The sequence below is a fragment of the Lolium rigidum genome, chromosome 1 (assembly GCF_022539505.1).
Source record: "Lolium rigidum isolate FL_2022 chromosome 1, APGP_CSIRO_Lrig_0.1, whole genome shotgun sequence".
Lineage (NCBI taxonomy): Eukaryota > Viridiplantae > Streptophyta > Magnoliopsida > Poales > Poaceae > Lolium > Lolium rigidum.
Genome location: NC_061508.1, coordinates 263,245,184 through 263,260,991, shown reverse-complemented (window position 1 = coordinate 263,260,991; position 15,808 = coordinate 263,245,184). Strand labels below are relative to the sequence as shown.

Here is a 15,808-nt window from a genome sequence, read left to right as displayed (position 1 = left end):
TCATTATTTTTATTTTTAGTTGTCAGACGAGAATGCCTTGTGCCTATTTTGAATATCATAATGGATCCTGGGAACTGAATCTGACACTATAGGATGCATGTTTGATGTCCATGGATTTTTTTACCATGCATGTCGTGTTGCACTTGAGCATTAGCAAATCCGTTAAATGCAGGTTGTGGTTAATTTTCGACAGAGACAACAGGATACACTTCCTTTTTTTCTACTCCTTATTTCATGATATATGTGTAGTTGTTTCATATTAGTCATTTCATATATATCAGACAAATACATGGTAAGACGAAGACATGTGCTATGTGCTTTTTTACCCTTGCAACAATAGCACCTGTTTGTTCCTCTGTACTATGAGTCTACATTAAGCACCCGTGCTATATACAAAACATTTTCTTTTGTACTCCAACGTTATGTTTTCTCTCTATTTTCAGTGTTGGTACCTTTTACTGACATTTTTGTGATAATTCCTAGGTTAACTGACACATGGGTTTTGTAATTGCAGGTAACTGTTTTTTTATGATAATCAGTATCAATCACAATGTATATATCAGCTGTTAACGAAAGCTGTGAGAAGCTAACACTGATCCTGTAAGCTCCCAGGTGAACATAGCGGTGCACATCACGCCTCCTTTCTTTTTTAGCAAAACATAAGCCAGTTGTTACGGTCACTACATGCTTTAAACTGTCATAATTTTCATGCAACAAACCTAATTGCAATTGAACAAAGCATTCTGAAACCAATGGACTATCCCATGTTATAAATTACAACTTTGTTAAATTACAGATACGGATAGGTTCCTTATGAACAAATAGTTTCTCCACCAAATTTTGGAAATGCAAACTGCATGCTTCACTTCATCAAGCCCTCAGAGCACAAGTGGACTGTCTTGCGCCTTTGATTTTTTCTTTGATTTGCTATTCTATGTGCTGCCAGTAGTCTGTCGATTTTTACTTAAATTAGGAGCTGCAAAAGATTAATACTGATATTAAGACACGGTAATATATATTTCTTTTTTCCATATTAATTTTGAATCCTTTTACTTCTCATATTTTTCAATGACAGAGTAAGTAAGTGTTAAACCTGAAGTTTTCTTGCTTGTTGTCTTCTTCGGAAAACATGACTTGTCTAGGTGTTTCATGTCGCAACCTGCAATATTATGCGCATGTGATCCACAATGGCTACAAGTTATTCTCTGCTTTGAACGGAATTCCTCAACTAAAGTTTTCTGCCGCCCTGTTACTGTAGGTCTTCCTCTTGGTTTAGCTACATCAGGATTCTCAAGGGTTGCACCAAAACCATCATCTACAACATCAGGACGTACGTTCTCTGTCTTATTCCCATTATTCTTTTGTTTGTCTGCTTCTTCCTGAGCTGCATTTATTGCATCTAACTTTTCCTCTATCGGAATAGCTTCTTTTACTACCAAGAGATAACGTTCGTTATCACGCGAACCTTCAGATGCAATGTCAACCAGCCTCTTTGTCAACAGAGTAAACCTGAGGTGCCGGTTCTTCTCTGTGAGCTCCAAAGGTACATTGTACTGCTTGTCTCTCACTACCTTCCTGTCTTGTGGCTTCCACCTCTCAATGAAGTACTTTGCTGGTAGTTCTGAAATGTTGAGATTTACAAGTACACGAAGTATGTGGCTACAAAGTATTCCATCCTTCTGAAATTTGCAGCAAATGCAAGAAAAGTCTTCAGTTGGTAGATTAACCAGTACAACAAACCTCCGAGACCTGAAGTCCTTTTCTGCAAGCTTTCTTGTCTTGTAGACTTCATATCTTTCATTTTTGATAATCTCATCAACATGCAGTTTAGCTGTAAAACCTAGCTGTCTCTGAAACTTGTAAAATATTTGCCGGTTGTACATTACTGCCGACTCGATACTCAATTTCACTCTTCACCCGATGAATCGGGTGTAGTAGTTCTTGTGATTGAGTCCTGCTCTCTTTCCTTCTCCTCGATATCTTTAGTGATCCTCTCGTACTCACCCAAGAAACTTATAACACTGTAAGTTGAACCAACGTTGTCCTTGAAAACTGAATTAGTCCCCTCACTTCTAGATGTAGAGTGAAGAAAAGGAAAGAAATCCTTCTTGAAGTATACAGGGACAAATTTCGCCCTGTTTTTCCACATTGCATTGAAGTATTTTATGTGTCCAACATCATATTTCTGAACCATATCTTGCCAAAGATACTCAAATTCTTCAATGGTTAGAGAATTGCATAGAATATCTGAGACTTCTGCATGTAAGTTAGGTTTTGTAGCAAATGATCTACCACACTTTTCATCACACTTTTTCCTTATGTGGAAGAAGCAATTTCTGTGAACTGTCTTAGGGAACACTTGAGGAATCGATGTAGCCATAGATACGCACTGGTCTGTTATGATTGTCTGTGGAGATTTGTTACCCATGCAATTAAGGAACTCTTCAAATAACCAAGTGAAACATTCCGCTGTTTCATTCTATATAATTGCACAAGCAAATAGGCAAGTGTGACCATGTCCGGTTACACCTACGAATGGAGCAAACGGTAGGTTGTATCTGTTGGTCTTGTATGTTGTGTCAAAGCTGACGCAATCTCCATACAACTCATACATCCTCCGTGAGTTTCCATCAGACCAGAAGAGACTTAGAACTTTGTTGCCCTCACCAAGTTTAAAATTGTAGTAGAACCTAGGATCATCTTCTTTTCTTTTACAGAAAAAATCAAGGACCTAAGTCATGTCATTTAGCTTGCACTCATTTCTTATTGCTGTTTGCACATTGCTAACATGCTTCTTTGTGTAAGGTACATCACCACCTCTCATGTAAGAAAGGATTGATATAATTTTCCTTGGTGGAAGCTTCACAGAGGCAAATGTGCGGATGAACAACTGCTCATCTTCTGTCATGCTTTTATGGGATCTCAGGTATTTTGTCTCCTGCGGTGGACTTAGTTCATGGTTATGTTCAAGGTGCACTGAAATTACCAACCAATTTCCATTCTTTAATGAAACAACCATTTTAACTAAGCAACCTGTGTGTTCTATCTTATTCCTCCTTGCTCTTCTTTCTGCGGGAACAACCCCTGTCCTCTCTTGTTTCCTTAATTGTTTTTGTTTCCTTCTTTTTTCCAGAGTTTCTTCATCCACAGGCTTCCCTGCACGGTTGCACACAAATGTCACACGGGTGTGCCCTGCATTTCCACCTTTCCTTCCATGGTAATTTCCTTCCTTGGCAATAGAGAAGCCACATATTGAAGCATACTCATTGAAGAACTTATAAGCTGCATCATCAGAAGGAAATTGCATATCAAGGTGAGGAGCATGATGATCCCTAACTTCTTGACTGCTTGTTTTTGCATCTGATTTAGCTTCTTCATTCTCTAGGAAAGTAACAATATCTTCTTCTGTTAGTTCACCCTCTGTTGTTTTTCCTTCATCATTATTGCTGCCAAGATTTACGCGACTTTCACTGCTTGCATTAGGTAGATCTTCACCAAATATGTCATAATGTGGCGCTGCTTCTTCATTGTCGTCATCTGAATCATGAAGTTCTGGATCCATGTTTTTTGGATTTTCTTTTGAATGTTTGTCACAGCTTGTCTGAGAGGAAACATGAACATTATCTTCTTGAACAATTGGATCTTCGGGATAAAACCTGTCTTGATTCGCACTATCCGATGTGTTATTCTGAAAGTTCCAACCACAAGAATTTTCCATACTTGTGTCATGTATGACTGATCGGTTTTCTTGAGACATGCCATTGTTGCTATCTGAATATCTACCAGTGATCATGAATAATTTGTTCTGCATTTTTTAAAAACATAACATTGCAATGAGATGAACGAAATACAAATAAATTCTTGTTATACAATGTCCAAACAACAATTTAAATACCTCAGCACCCATTGGACCTTGGACAAATGGATTGTAATAATCTGCTGTGCTTTCTACTCCTAGCAACATCTGAGTGTATGACATGCTTCCATCTTGTGAGAAATTCATCTACCACAAGAATACAGAGACAAGATTTTTATACTGTTAAGTGGTAAAAGCTATTTTTTAGATGGTCAATTTGTAATGTTCTTTCACAAGCTACTCACAGTGTCTGCTTCTTCATGAATGTTGCAGGAACCTTTCGCGGATTGTTCGCGCACACCAGCATCCGAGAATTGCTGCACACAATAGCAATTTTGTCAAAGCTACTTCAAAGTATTAATTTCAGATTTCAAGGTAAATTTTACATTAACTGGCAAACATAGTTGAATTGCTTTTGTTCTGTTTAATGTGACAAAACAAAAAATCTTAGGTAACTAAGCCCATACTTTTTTTTAAATGAATGTCCAATTTTAATGCATGCCAAGTCCCAAAAAAAATGTAATGTATTATGTGTTTCTGATCCTTGTGTTATGTGCGGTCATTTTTACACAGGTCTGGGAGTCGGCTGGCCCTGAATGCAAAGATGCGCTCCAGTAAACAAATAGACTTGTTGATGAAGTGCTTCAGTTGGACAGCTACTTGGTGAAGGTTTTCTTCGGAGCACAGACAGTAATCCTATGTGCATTACTAGCATGATCTAGGAGGGTGCAGTTTTACTTTTGAACATAAAAATTGGCTACCAATATAAGATTGTGTGCTGTAAACTTGACATCCTTCGCTTTTTTTGGTGTTCATTTGCTGTCTGTACATGTTGTTGAAAAATGATGGTGAATTTCTCTTCTTACTGGCAGATGCAGGCTACTTGGTGAAAAATAACGGTACAAACTGTTAATTTGTAATGTTATGCTACTATCACAATTGAAAATATTGTTTTTATGTTGCTGTCAGCTTATGATATTTATTTGCAGTTCCAGTATGGGGATCCTGATGCCATGTGCTACCCGCGAACCAGTGCAAAGACGAATGTGAAAGACTTGGTGGTAAATGACTGAATACTTTCCCTCTGTAGTTACATAACCATATATGAGCACATCTGTAGTTACATGTGGTTGGCATCTTGAAATTTTTTTCGGAAATGATAGCAAAAAATAAAGTTGCATCTGTCTATTTTTTGCCTTTGAACTTTAGCTACACTAGGTCCTCAATTCTTACTATCTAAAGTGACACTAGCCAATGAGTAGCAACAATACAGTATGCATCAAGTTGCATTTACCTGTACTGTATGTGATTCTGATCCTATCAAGTAATTTCCATAGTTCTGCATTATGCCTGAAATAGTTCAGAGATTTTAAAATTTGTCAGGCTCCACAAATATATACTAAGAAACTTGTTTCAACAAGGTAGATGCAAACATCAGGAATGAACTTGTGTCATGTCATACTCTGGTATGTGTTGTTATCTTCTCCGTCAGTTTGTACTGTTGGAAAATCAGTCGGAAAATCTTGTCTAATGTATGGAGTCTTGTTTGATGCATGATCTAAAAAATACAGGAAAATCAAGTTGCATAGATCCATTTTTTCATTCATCATTTTCGTGCAGGTTCTTACAAGAGAAGAGAGAATCTGTTTTAAAAGAAAAGGTTTTCCTGACCTGTGTAAGTAATTGATCCTCCTGTTTTCTGGCATGAAGTATTTTCTGAAGCATCAAATGGAACTACAGGAAATGAAGGAGCATTCATCATTTTCGTGCAGGTTCTTACAAGAGAAGACAGGAGAAACTTTTTTTGAACAAAAGGATTTTATGGGTTGTCTGACCTGGGTAAGTAGTTGATCCTCGTTCTGTACTCAGATCTGTGATTTTAGACCAGAAGGAATTATGGAGAACATCTTTGCTACTCATGATTTTTCGTCAGATCTGATCTGCTGTTCTTTCTCATCAGGGGTTCACTTTCGTGAGAGAGAGGATGATGGAAGGAGTGGTTGAGGGGTATTTTTGGCACAGGATCTCGTTCTGGTCAGCAAGTTTTCTTCAGCGTCAAGACATGCAATGACAGGTAACGAGGCCCAATTGTAATACAGGCCCAACAGCGTCAAAGAAAGAAAGATTAATTTGTACAGGCCCAAAGGGAGCCGAAATTTTTTGTACAGGGCCATATCGGGCTGGATGTGGAAGTCAGTTTTTGACCCAGAAAACGTGATGACGTCAGTTGACTGAGATTTAATAAGTCTCAGTCGACTGAGCTCCAGGTGCGCCCTAAATTAAAGCCTCCATATAAGTAAATACAAATAATATGTTTTTCTTATGTTCTAAACATAGCAAGATCAGGACAGAATTTGTGAAATAGGAGCAGAATTTGTCTCTAACGAAAAGTTTGCAGGACAGCAACGTTCACGGATAAATGGTCCACGAAAGCGCTAACTCCCGCATACTCGGTTGCCAACTTGCCGGTCGCCAGTGGATTCCATGCAAGAGCCGCATGCATCCAAGGAAATTAGTTCGCGGTGAGAGCAGGAACACGTGCGACATGCGTGGCATCACTCACCTTGCTTCGTGGCGACGTCGACCACCTCGGCCCTGTCCCTGACGACGGCGCCCATCTTGACGGCGAGCGCCTGGAACATGGCCACGGCCTTGGTCGCCTTCATCACCCCGCCCAACTCGCTGCTCGCCATCGTCCACCCCTCCGGCACCCTGAACACCTCCGCCCACTTTGGCCTGGCTGCACCCTCGCCGGAGGCGAGCTCGGTGGCGCCACCGTTAGCGACGGCGGAGACGAACGCGGGATCGTCCTTGGGCCCCAGGTCGACGTGCGGCGTGGGCGTGAGCACAGAGTATCCGGCGTCGCGCTGCGCGTCGTCCCAGAGGCGCCGCGAGAGGCGGACCAGCGGCGGGTAGTGCGGCTGCGGGTAGGTGGCGCGGATGGTGCGGGACTCGCCGTGCGACGAGCCGAGCTGGTGCAGCAGGTCGAAGCGCTCCAGCAGGAGCACGCGCGCGCCCCGGGACGCCGCAGCGTGCGCCGCGCAGCTTCCCATGATGCCCGCGCCCACCACGATCACGTCGAACTGCTCGGACGGTAGCGCTGCCATGGTTGTAACTTGTGCGTGCGTGCTCTCCGCGAGCCTGCTAGAAGTGGAGGGTGCGAGGTGAGGCAGAGGAGAGGAAATGAACCGGACGTGAATTTCGCCCTGGCGTTATGGCGCCAGGACTCAATCTTTGCTGTTCCTTTTTGCTTGTAGATTCCTTCTGCACGTTGACCACGGACCCCACAGGCAAACGTATCCTACCATGCTTGCTAGGTAGAGCCTTGGATAGCTAGCAGTATGCGTATAAGATTCTTTTTCGACAGCTCATACCCGGTACGAATGACAGTACAACCAAGCATGCAGTAGTACTTTTCCTGGTACAAGCAGCAGACATAGTGTACCTCCCCACACCCCTACTATGTACCTTCTTGTTCTGTACATGTACAGGATGTCATGTGCACTATGTCCAGCTCCATCAGTAGACGAGTTTGCTTGTCTATGGTGGCATGGTGCAATATATTATACACACGTGCTGTACTCGCGGCGCTTAGGCTTCAAGGTTATTTTCAACTGGGCTGCGCAGCGTCTGCGATTGTGCAGCTTCTGTACCCTAGCCCAATAGTCTGATGCATACTGACCGATCTATCCACGGACACGCAAACGCGGCTCAAATATGCACGTTTGCGTCTGCATAGGCGCTGCACGATCACGCCGCGTGTCCGCGTTGGTCGAATCAGAGCTCATCGTTCGGTGACACATGTAAGCAAAAATGTTTGTCATTTCTGTTGATTGGCCGACCGTACTTAATCGTCGTTGCGCGGCCTACTATGGCTAGGTTTACTCGTAGTCGTGCGGCCTACTACTGGCTACCGGCATGACCTGAGGGGTTGGCGGCCTGCACCATGTATAGCCACGATGGGGCGGGGAACGCTGACCACGCGCAAGCCATTTCCTGCGCGTGCGAAACGGCGGTGAAACACGCCAATGTATTAGCGGTGCGTGGGAAGTACCGTCTTTGCGCGCGAACCGGTAATCGTCGGCGGCAGACCTCGATAGGACGTTAACTGCCACAACCGACATTAACGCTCTCAGCTAAACAAAATATATGTCGGCCCGCTTGGGATGTCCCTGACACAAACGGTCACCGTGGACCTATACAACCATTTTGGTGTCCGTGGGCCGACGCGAACACGGCCAATTTGGGCGGCCGTTTTGCGTTGGCCGCTTGAGATGCCCTAACTAGTGGCAGGTCCGCAACCTCCCATCAATATTTATAGGTTGAAAGTTTGACCAGCGTGCGCTCATACCGTGAGTTTGCATTAGTCGGAACATTTTTTTCTTCTCTATCAGAAAAATCAGACTTACTGATTATTTTATCAAAACTGGCAGTTCCTCTCGATACGGGCCGTATGTACCCTACATTTTCTCCATACGGCTGCTTGGTCACCGAACAAAGTATCCTTGACATTTCATTGGTTTGTAAAGGTATACATATGTGTTCGATATACTAGACAACGGGCGTAGGCATCCTTGACCCTTATCAGTATCTCTAAGGATGAAAGGATCCTACCACGGTATCATGAATAACCTCTCGATACAGAAATTCGTGCATGTTTGTATCCTACATGTTGTCCATATAGTTCTTTGGCCGCGCGAATAAAGTATCCTCGATGATTTCTTGGTAGTATCAATACGTGTTGCCATAAAGAACCATTCGATATATTAGAAAACTAGAAGGATACCCCTCGCGTTGCAGCGGGAATTTTTCCGATGACTCTATTTTGTAAAAAAAAACAAAAGGATATAAGTTGATTGGAATAGGATGTTATTCGTAGGAACATGCAGGATTCAATTGGCATAAATAGTCAAGAGGCTAACTTAAAAAAAAACTGACTTGAAATGGTTATGTAGTTGGCGGCTAAAAGTTGATGATGTGGATGGCTTAAAAAATAGAGGATGTGGCTTCCATGTAGAGTATTAATGAATGTTAGTGGGGGATGACATGGACAATTGGATGACTAATAGAATGGATGATGTGGATAGATTGCATGTTGAGATAGACAACTTAAATGATCTTCTAGTGGGATTTTGCTTTATAAGAGATATAGATGAGCGCATATGTTCTTTACCCTTACCAGTGTCTCCAGGGATGAATGGATCCTACCATGATCACATGGATAACCTCTGGATGCAAAAAAAATCGTGGCCATATGTATCCTACATTTTGCCGGATGAACAAAGTATCCTTGAAATTTTCTTTGTTTGTGAAGTCATCTAGCCAACCAATAAAGGTATCCATATGTGTTGTTGTAAGGAACCATTTGATATACTAGACAAAGGGCGTGGCTTCATTTGCCCTTATCAGTGTTTCCAATGATGAAAGGATCCTACCAAGATACCATGAATAACCTCTCAATACAGAAATCGTGGCCGTACGTATACTACATTTTGTTCGTCGATATTTTGGCCACCGAACAAAGTATCCTTGATATTTTCTTAGTTTATAAAGTCATCTAGTAGATCAACAAAGGTATCCAAACGTGTTGACGTAAGGAACCATTTGATATATTAGACAACGCGTGGTGACATCCTTTACCCTTATCGGTGTCTCCAAGGATGAAAGAATCTACCACGATATCATGAATAACCTCTCAATATAGTAATCGTGGCCATATATATAATACATTTTGCCCATACGGTTTTTGTTTTGACGCGAAACAAAGTATCATTGATATTTTCTTGTTTTCATAGTCATCTAACCGATAAGGGTAAAGGTATCCATACTTGTTGTCGTAAGGTTTGCATTCGATATATTAGACAAAAGGCGTAGGCGTTCTTTACCCTTATCGGAGTCTCCAAGGATGAAAGGATCCTACCATGATTACATGGATAAAATCTCGATACAATACTCATGGATGTATGTATCCTACATTTTTCCCATATGGTTATTTGTCCGCCTAACAAAGTATCACTGACATTTATTGGTTTATAAAGTCATCTAGCCGACCAACAAAGGTATCCAAATGTGTTGATGTAAGGAAACCATTCAATATATTAGAAAACGGGCGCATGCGTCCTTTACCCTTATTATTGTCTCCAAGGATGAAAGGATCCTACCATGATCACATGCATAACCTCTCGATACCCAAATCATGGCCGTATGTATCCTACACTTTTCCCATACGGTTTTTTGGTCACCGAACAAAGTATCCTTTACATTTCCTTGGTTTGTAAAGGTATCCATACGTACTGTCGTAAGGAACCATTCCATATACTAGACAACGGGCGTAGGCGTTCTTGACCATTATCAGTGTCTCTAAGGATGAAATGATCCAACCATGATATCATGAATAACCCCTCGATACAGAAATCGTGCCCGTATGTATCCTACATGTTGTCCATACAGTTCTTTGGCCGGCGAACAAAGTATCCTTGATATTTTCTTGGCTTTTGAAGTCATCTAGCCGACCAACAAAGGTATCAATACATGTTGCCATAAGGAAGCATTCCATATATTAGAAAATGGGTGCATGCGTTCTTTACCCTTATCAGTGTCTCCAAGGATGAATGGATCCTACCATGATCACATGGATAACCTCTCGATTTTTTTAAAAAAATCGTGGCCGTATGTATCCAACATTTTTCCATACTATTCTTTGGTCGATGAACAAAGTATCCTTAAATTTTTTTGGGCAGCGAACAAAGTATCCTTGACAGATGTACCATGAAAGGATCCCATCATGATATCATGAATAACCTATCTATACAGAAATTGTGCTCGATTGTATCCAAAGAGTTGTACAAACAATTCTTTGGCCAGAGAACAAAGCATCCTTGACATTTTACTGGTTTGTAAAGTCATCTAGTCGACCAAAAAAAGTATCGATACATTTTGCCCACACTGTTCTTTGGCCGATGTACGAAGTATCCTTGAATTTTTCTTCATTTGTGAAGTCATCTAGCGGACTAACAAAGGGTATAGTCATCCATTACCCTTATGAGTGTCTCCAAACAAAGTATTTTCTTGTTTTTATAAAGTCATCCAATCTTTGGGTAAAGGTATCCATACTTGTTGTCGTAAGGTTTGCATTCGATATATTAGACAAAAGGCGTAGTCATTCTTTACCCTTATCGGAGTCTCCAAGAATGAAAGGATCCTAGCATGATACTATCGATAACCCTCGATACAGAAATCATGGCCGTATGTGTCCTATATGATGCACATACGGTTCTTTGGCTGACAAATAAAGTATCCGTGATTTTATTTGTGTGTAAAGTCATCTGGGTCTCCAAAGTGTTGGTGTAAGGAACCATTCGATATATTAGAAACTGGGCGCATGCATCCTTTACCCTTAATATTTTCTCCACGGATCAAAAGATCCTACCATAATCATATGGATAACCTGTCGATACAGAAATCATGGGCGTATGTATCGTACATTTTGCCTATCCGGTTGTTTGGCCACCAAAAAAAGCATCCTTGAAATCTTCTAGGTTATTAAAGTCATCTAGCCAACCAACAAAAGTTATCCATATGTGTTGTTGTAAGGAACCATTTGATATACCTGGCAGTGGGTGCAGGCGTCCTTTACCCTTATTAGTGTTTCCAGGGATGAAAGGATCCTATCATGATATCATGAATAACCTATCTATATAGAAATTGTGCTCGTATGTATCCTACATTTTGTTCATACAATACTTTGGCAAGAGAACAAATTATCCTTGACGACATTTTATTGGTTTGTAAAGTCATTTAGCCGACCAAAAAAAAGTATCAATATGTGTTGACATAAGGAACCGTTCAATATATTAGAAAATGGGTGCATGCGTTCTTTACCCTTATCAGTGTCTCCAAGGATGAATGTATCCTACCATGATCACATGGATAACCTATTGATGCAAAAAAATCGTGGCCGTATGTATCCTACATTTTTCCCACACTATTCTTTGGCATATGTACGAAGTATCCTTGAAATTTTCTTGATTTGTGAAGTCATCTAGCGGACTAACAAAGGTATCCATACGTGTTGTCGCAAGGAACCATTCAATATACTAGATAACGGGTGTAGGCATCCATTACCCTTATGAGTGTCTCCAAGGAGGAAAGGATTCTAACATGATTACATGGATCATTTTGCCCATACGGTTGTTTAGCCACCGAACAAAGTATCCTTGAATTTTTCTTGGTTTGTAAAGTCATCTAGCCAACCAAAAAAAGGTATCCATATGTGTTGTTGTAAGGAACTATTTGATATACTAGACAATGGGTGTAGGCGTCCTTTACCCTTATGTCTCCAAGAATGAAAGGATCCTACCATGATACCATGAATAACCTCTCGATATAGAAATCGTGGCCGTATGTATCCTACATTTTGCCCATACGGTTCTTTGACCGCCGAACAAAGTATTCTTGACATTTTCTTGGTTTGTAAAGTCATCTAGCCGATCAACAAAGATATTCATATGTGTTGTTGTAAGGAACCATTCGATATATTAGACAACATGCATCCTTTACCCTTATTAGTGTCTTGAAGGCTGAAAGGATCCTACCATGATATCATGGATAACCTCTCGATGCAGAAATCGTGGCCGTATGTATCCTATATTTTTCCCATAAGGTTCTTTGGCTGGCGAACAAAGTATTCGTGACATTTTATTGATTTGTAAAGTCATCTAGCCGACCAACAAAGGTATCCATACGTGTTTCCGTAAGAAACCATTCGATATATTAGACAACAGGTGTAGGCGTTCTTTACCCTTATCGGAGTCTCCAAGGATGAAAGGATCCTACATGATACTATCAATAACCCCTCGAGACAGAAATCATGGCCGTATGTGTCCTATATGATGCACATACGGTTCTTTGGCCGACGAAGAAAGTGTACGTGATTTTATTTGTGTGTAAAGATATCTGGGTCTCCAAAGTGTTGGTGTAAGGAACCATTCGATATATTAGAAACCGGGCGCATGCGTCCTTTACCCTTACTATTGCTTGCAGGGATGAAAAGATCCAACCATAATCACATGGATAACTTCTCGATACAGAAATCGTGGGCGTATGTATCCTACATTTTGCCTATACGGTTGTTTGGCCACCGAAAAAAAGTATCCTTGAATTTTTTTTGGTATGTAAAATCATCTAGCCAACCAACAAAAGTTATCCATATGTGTTGTTGTAAGGAACCATTTGATATGCCTGACAACGGGTGTAGAAAATGGGTGCATGCGTTCTTTACCCTATCAGTGTCTCCACTGATGGATGTATCTTACCATGATCACATGGATAACCTATTGATGCAAAAAAAAAATCGTGGCAGTCTGTATCATACATTTTTCCCACACTGTTCTTTGGCCTATGTACGAAGTATCCTTGAAATTTTCTTGATTTGTGAAGTCATCTAGCGGACTAACAAAGGTATCCATACGTGTTATCGTAAGGAACCATTCGATATACTAGACAACGGGTGTAGGCATCCATTACCCTTATGAGTGTCTCCAAGGATGAAAGGATTCTAACATGATTACGTGGATAAAAATCTCGATACAATAATCGGGGTCCTATGTATCCTACATTTTGCCCATACGGTTGTTTGGCCACCGAACAAAGTATCCTTGAATTTTTCTTGGTTTGTAAAGTCATCTAGCCAACCAAAAAAAGGTATCCATATGTGTTGTTGTAAGGAACTATTTGATATACTAGACAACAGGTGTAGGCGTTCTTTACCCTTATCGGAGTCTCCAAGGATGAAAGGATCCTACATGATACTATCAATAACCCCTCGAGACAGAAATCATGGCTGTATGTGTCCTATATGATGCACATACGGTTCTTTGGCCGACGAAGAAAGTGTCCGTGATTTTATTTGTGTGTAAAGATATCTGGGTCTCCAAAGTGTTGGTGTAAGGAACCATTCGATATATTAGAAACCGGGCGCATGCGTCCTTTACCCTTACTATTGCTTTCAGGGATGAAAAGATCCAACCATAATCACATGGATAACTTCTCGATACAGAAATCGTGGGCGTATGTATCCTACATTTTGCCTATACGGTTGTTTGGCCACCGAAAAAAAGTATCCTTGAATTTTTTTTGGTATGTACAATCATCTAGCCAACCAACAAAAGTTATCCATATGTGTTGTTGTAAGGAACCATTTGATATGCCTGGCAACGGGTGTATAAAATGGGTGCATGCGTTCTTTACCCTATCAGTGTCTCCACTGATGGATGTATCTTACCATGATCACATGGATAACCTATTGATGCAAAAAAAAAAATCGTGGCAGTCTGTATCATACATTTTTCCCACACTGTTCTTTGGCCTATGTACGAAGTATCCTTGAAATTTTCTTGATTTGTGAAGTCATCTAGCGGACTAACAAAGGTATCCATACGTGTTATCGTAAGGAACCATTCGATATACTAGACAACGGGTGTAGGCATCCATTACCCTTATGAGTGTCTCCAAGGATGAAAGGATTCTAACATGATTACGTGGATAAAATCTCGATACAATAATCGGGGTCCTATGTATCCTACATTTTTCCCATACGGTTGTTTGGCCACCGAACAAAGTATCCTTGAATTTTTCTTGGTTTGTAAAGTCATCTAGCCAACCAAAAAAAGGTATCCATATGTGTTGTTGTAAGGAACTATTTGATATACTAGACAATGGGTGTAGGCGTCCTTTACCATTATCAGTGCCTCCAAAGATGAAAGGATCCTACCATGATATCATGAATAACCTCTCGATATATAAATTGTGGCCATATATATAATACATCTTGCCCATACGGTTTTTTGGCCGCCGAATAAAGTATCCTTGATATTTTCTTCTTTTATAGAGTCATCTAGTCGATCAACAAAGGTACCCAAACGTGTTTGCCATTAGAAACCATTCAATATATTAGACAACGCAGGGTGGCATCCATTTCCCTTATAGGTGTCTCCAAGGATGAAAGGATCCTACCATGATCACATGGATAATCTCTCGATACACAAATCATGGCCGTATGTATCCTACATTTTGCCCATACGGCTGTTTTGCCATAGAACAAAGTATCCTACACATTTTCTTGGTTTGTGAAGTCATCTAACCAACCAACACAAAGGTATCCATATGTGTTGTTGTAAGGAACCGTTTGATATACTAGACAACGGGCTTAGGCATCCTTTACCCTTATGTCTCCAAGAATGAAAGGATCCTACCATGATATCATGAATAACCTCTCGATATAGAAATCGTGGTTGTATTTATCCTACATTTTGCCCATACGGTTCTTTGGCCGCCGAACAAAGTATTCTTGACATTTTCTTGGTTTGTAAAGTCATCTAGCCAATCAACAACGATATTCATATGTGTTGTTGTAAGGAACCATTCGATATATTAGACAACAAGCATCCTTTACCCTTATTGGTGTCTCGAAGGATGAAAGGATCCTACCATGATATCATGGATAACCTCTCGATGCAGAAATCGTGGCCGTATGTATCCTACATTTTTTTCCATAAGGTTCTTTGGCTAGCGAACAAAGTATTCGTGATATTTTATTGATTTGTAAAAGTCATCTAGCCGACCAACAAAGGTATCCATACGTGTTGCCGTAAGAAACCATTCGATATATTAGACAACGGGCGTAGGCGTTATTTACCTTTATCAGTGTCTTCAAGGATGAAAGGATCTTACCATGATCCTATCGATAACCTCTAGATACATAAATCATGGTTGTATGTATCCTATATGATGCCCATATGGTTCTTTAGTCGACGAACAAAGTATCCGTGACATTTTTTTGGTTTGTAAAGTCATCGGATCAGCCAACAAAGGTATCCATACTTGTTGCCGTAAGAAACCATTCGATATATTAGACAACGGAGGTAGGCATCTTTACCCTTATCAGTGTGACCA

At 40.7% G+C, this 15,808-nt stretch overlaps 2 long non-coding RNA genes across 2 annotated transcripts; one reads left to right on the top strand and one right to left on the bottom strand.

The window, feature by feature from the left end:
* The first annotated feature begins 4,855 nt into the window (after positions 1–4,855).
* Positions 4,856–6,052, top strand: LOC124683602. The gene is made up of 4 exons (XR_006996752.1): positions 4,856–4,917; positions 5,477–5,531; positions 5,629–5,695; positions 5,817–6,052. It is a non-coding gene; the product is annotated as an uncharacterized LOC124683602 (long non-coding RNA).
* LOC124683603 lies at positions 5,321–5,868 on the bottom strand. Its single transcript, XR_006996753.1, has 3 exons — positions 5,692–5,868; positions 5,528–5,590; positions 5,321–5,414 (listed from the first exon to the last, which is right to left on the bottom strand). It is a non-coding gene; the product is annotated as an uncharacterized LOC124683603 (long non-coding RNA).
* Positions 6,053–15,808: the final 9,756 nt, after the last annotated feature.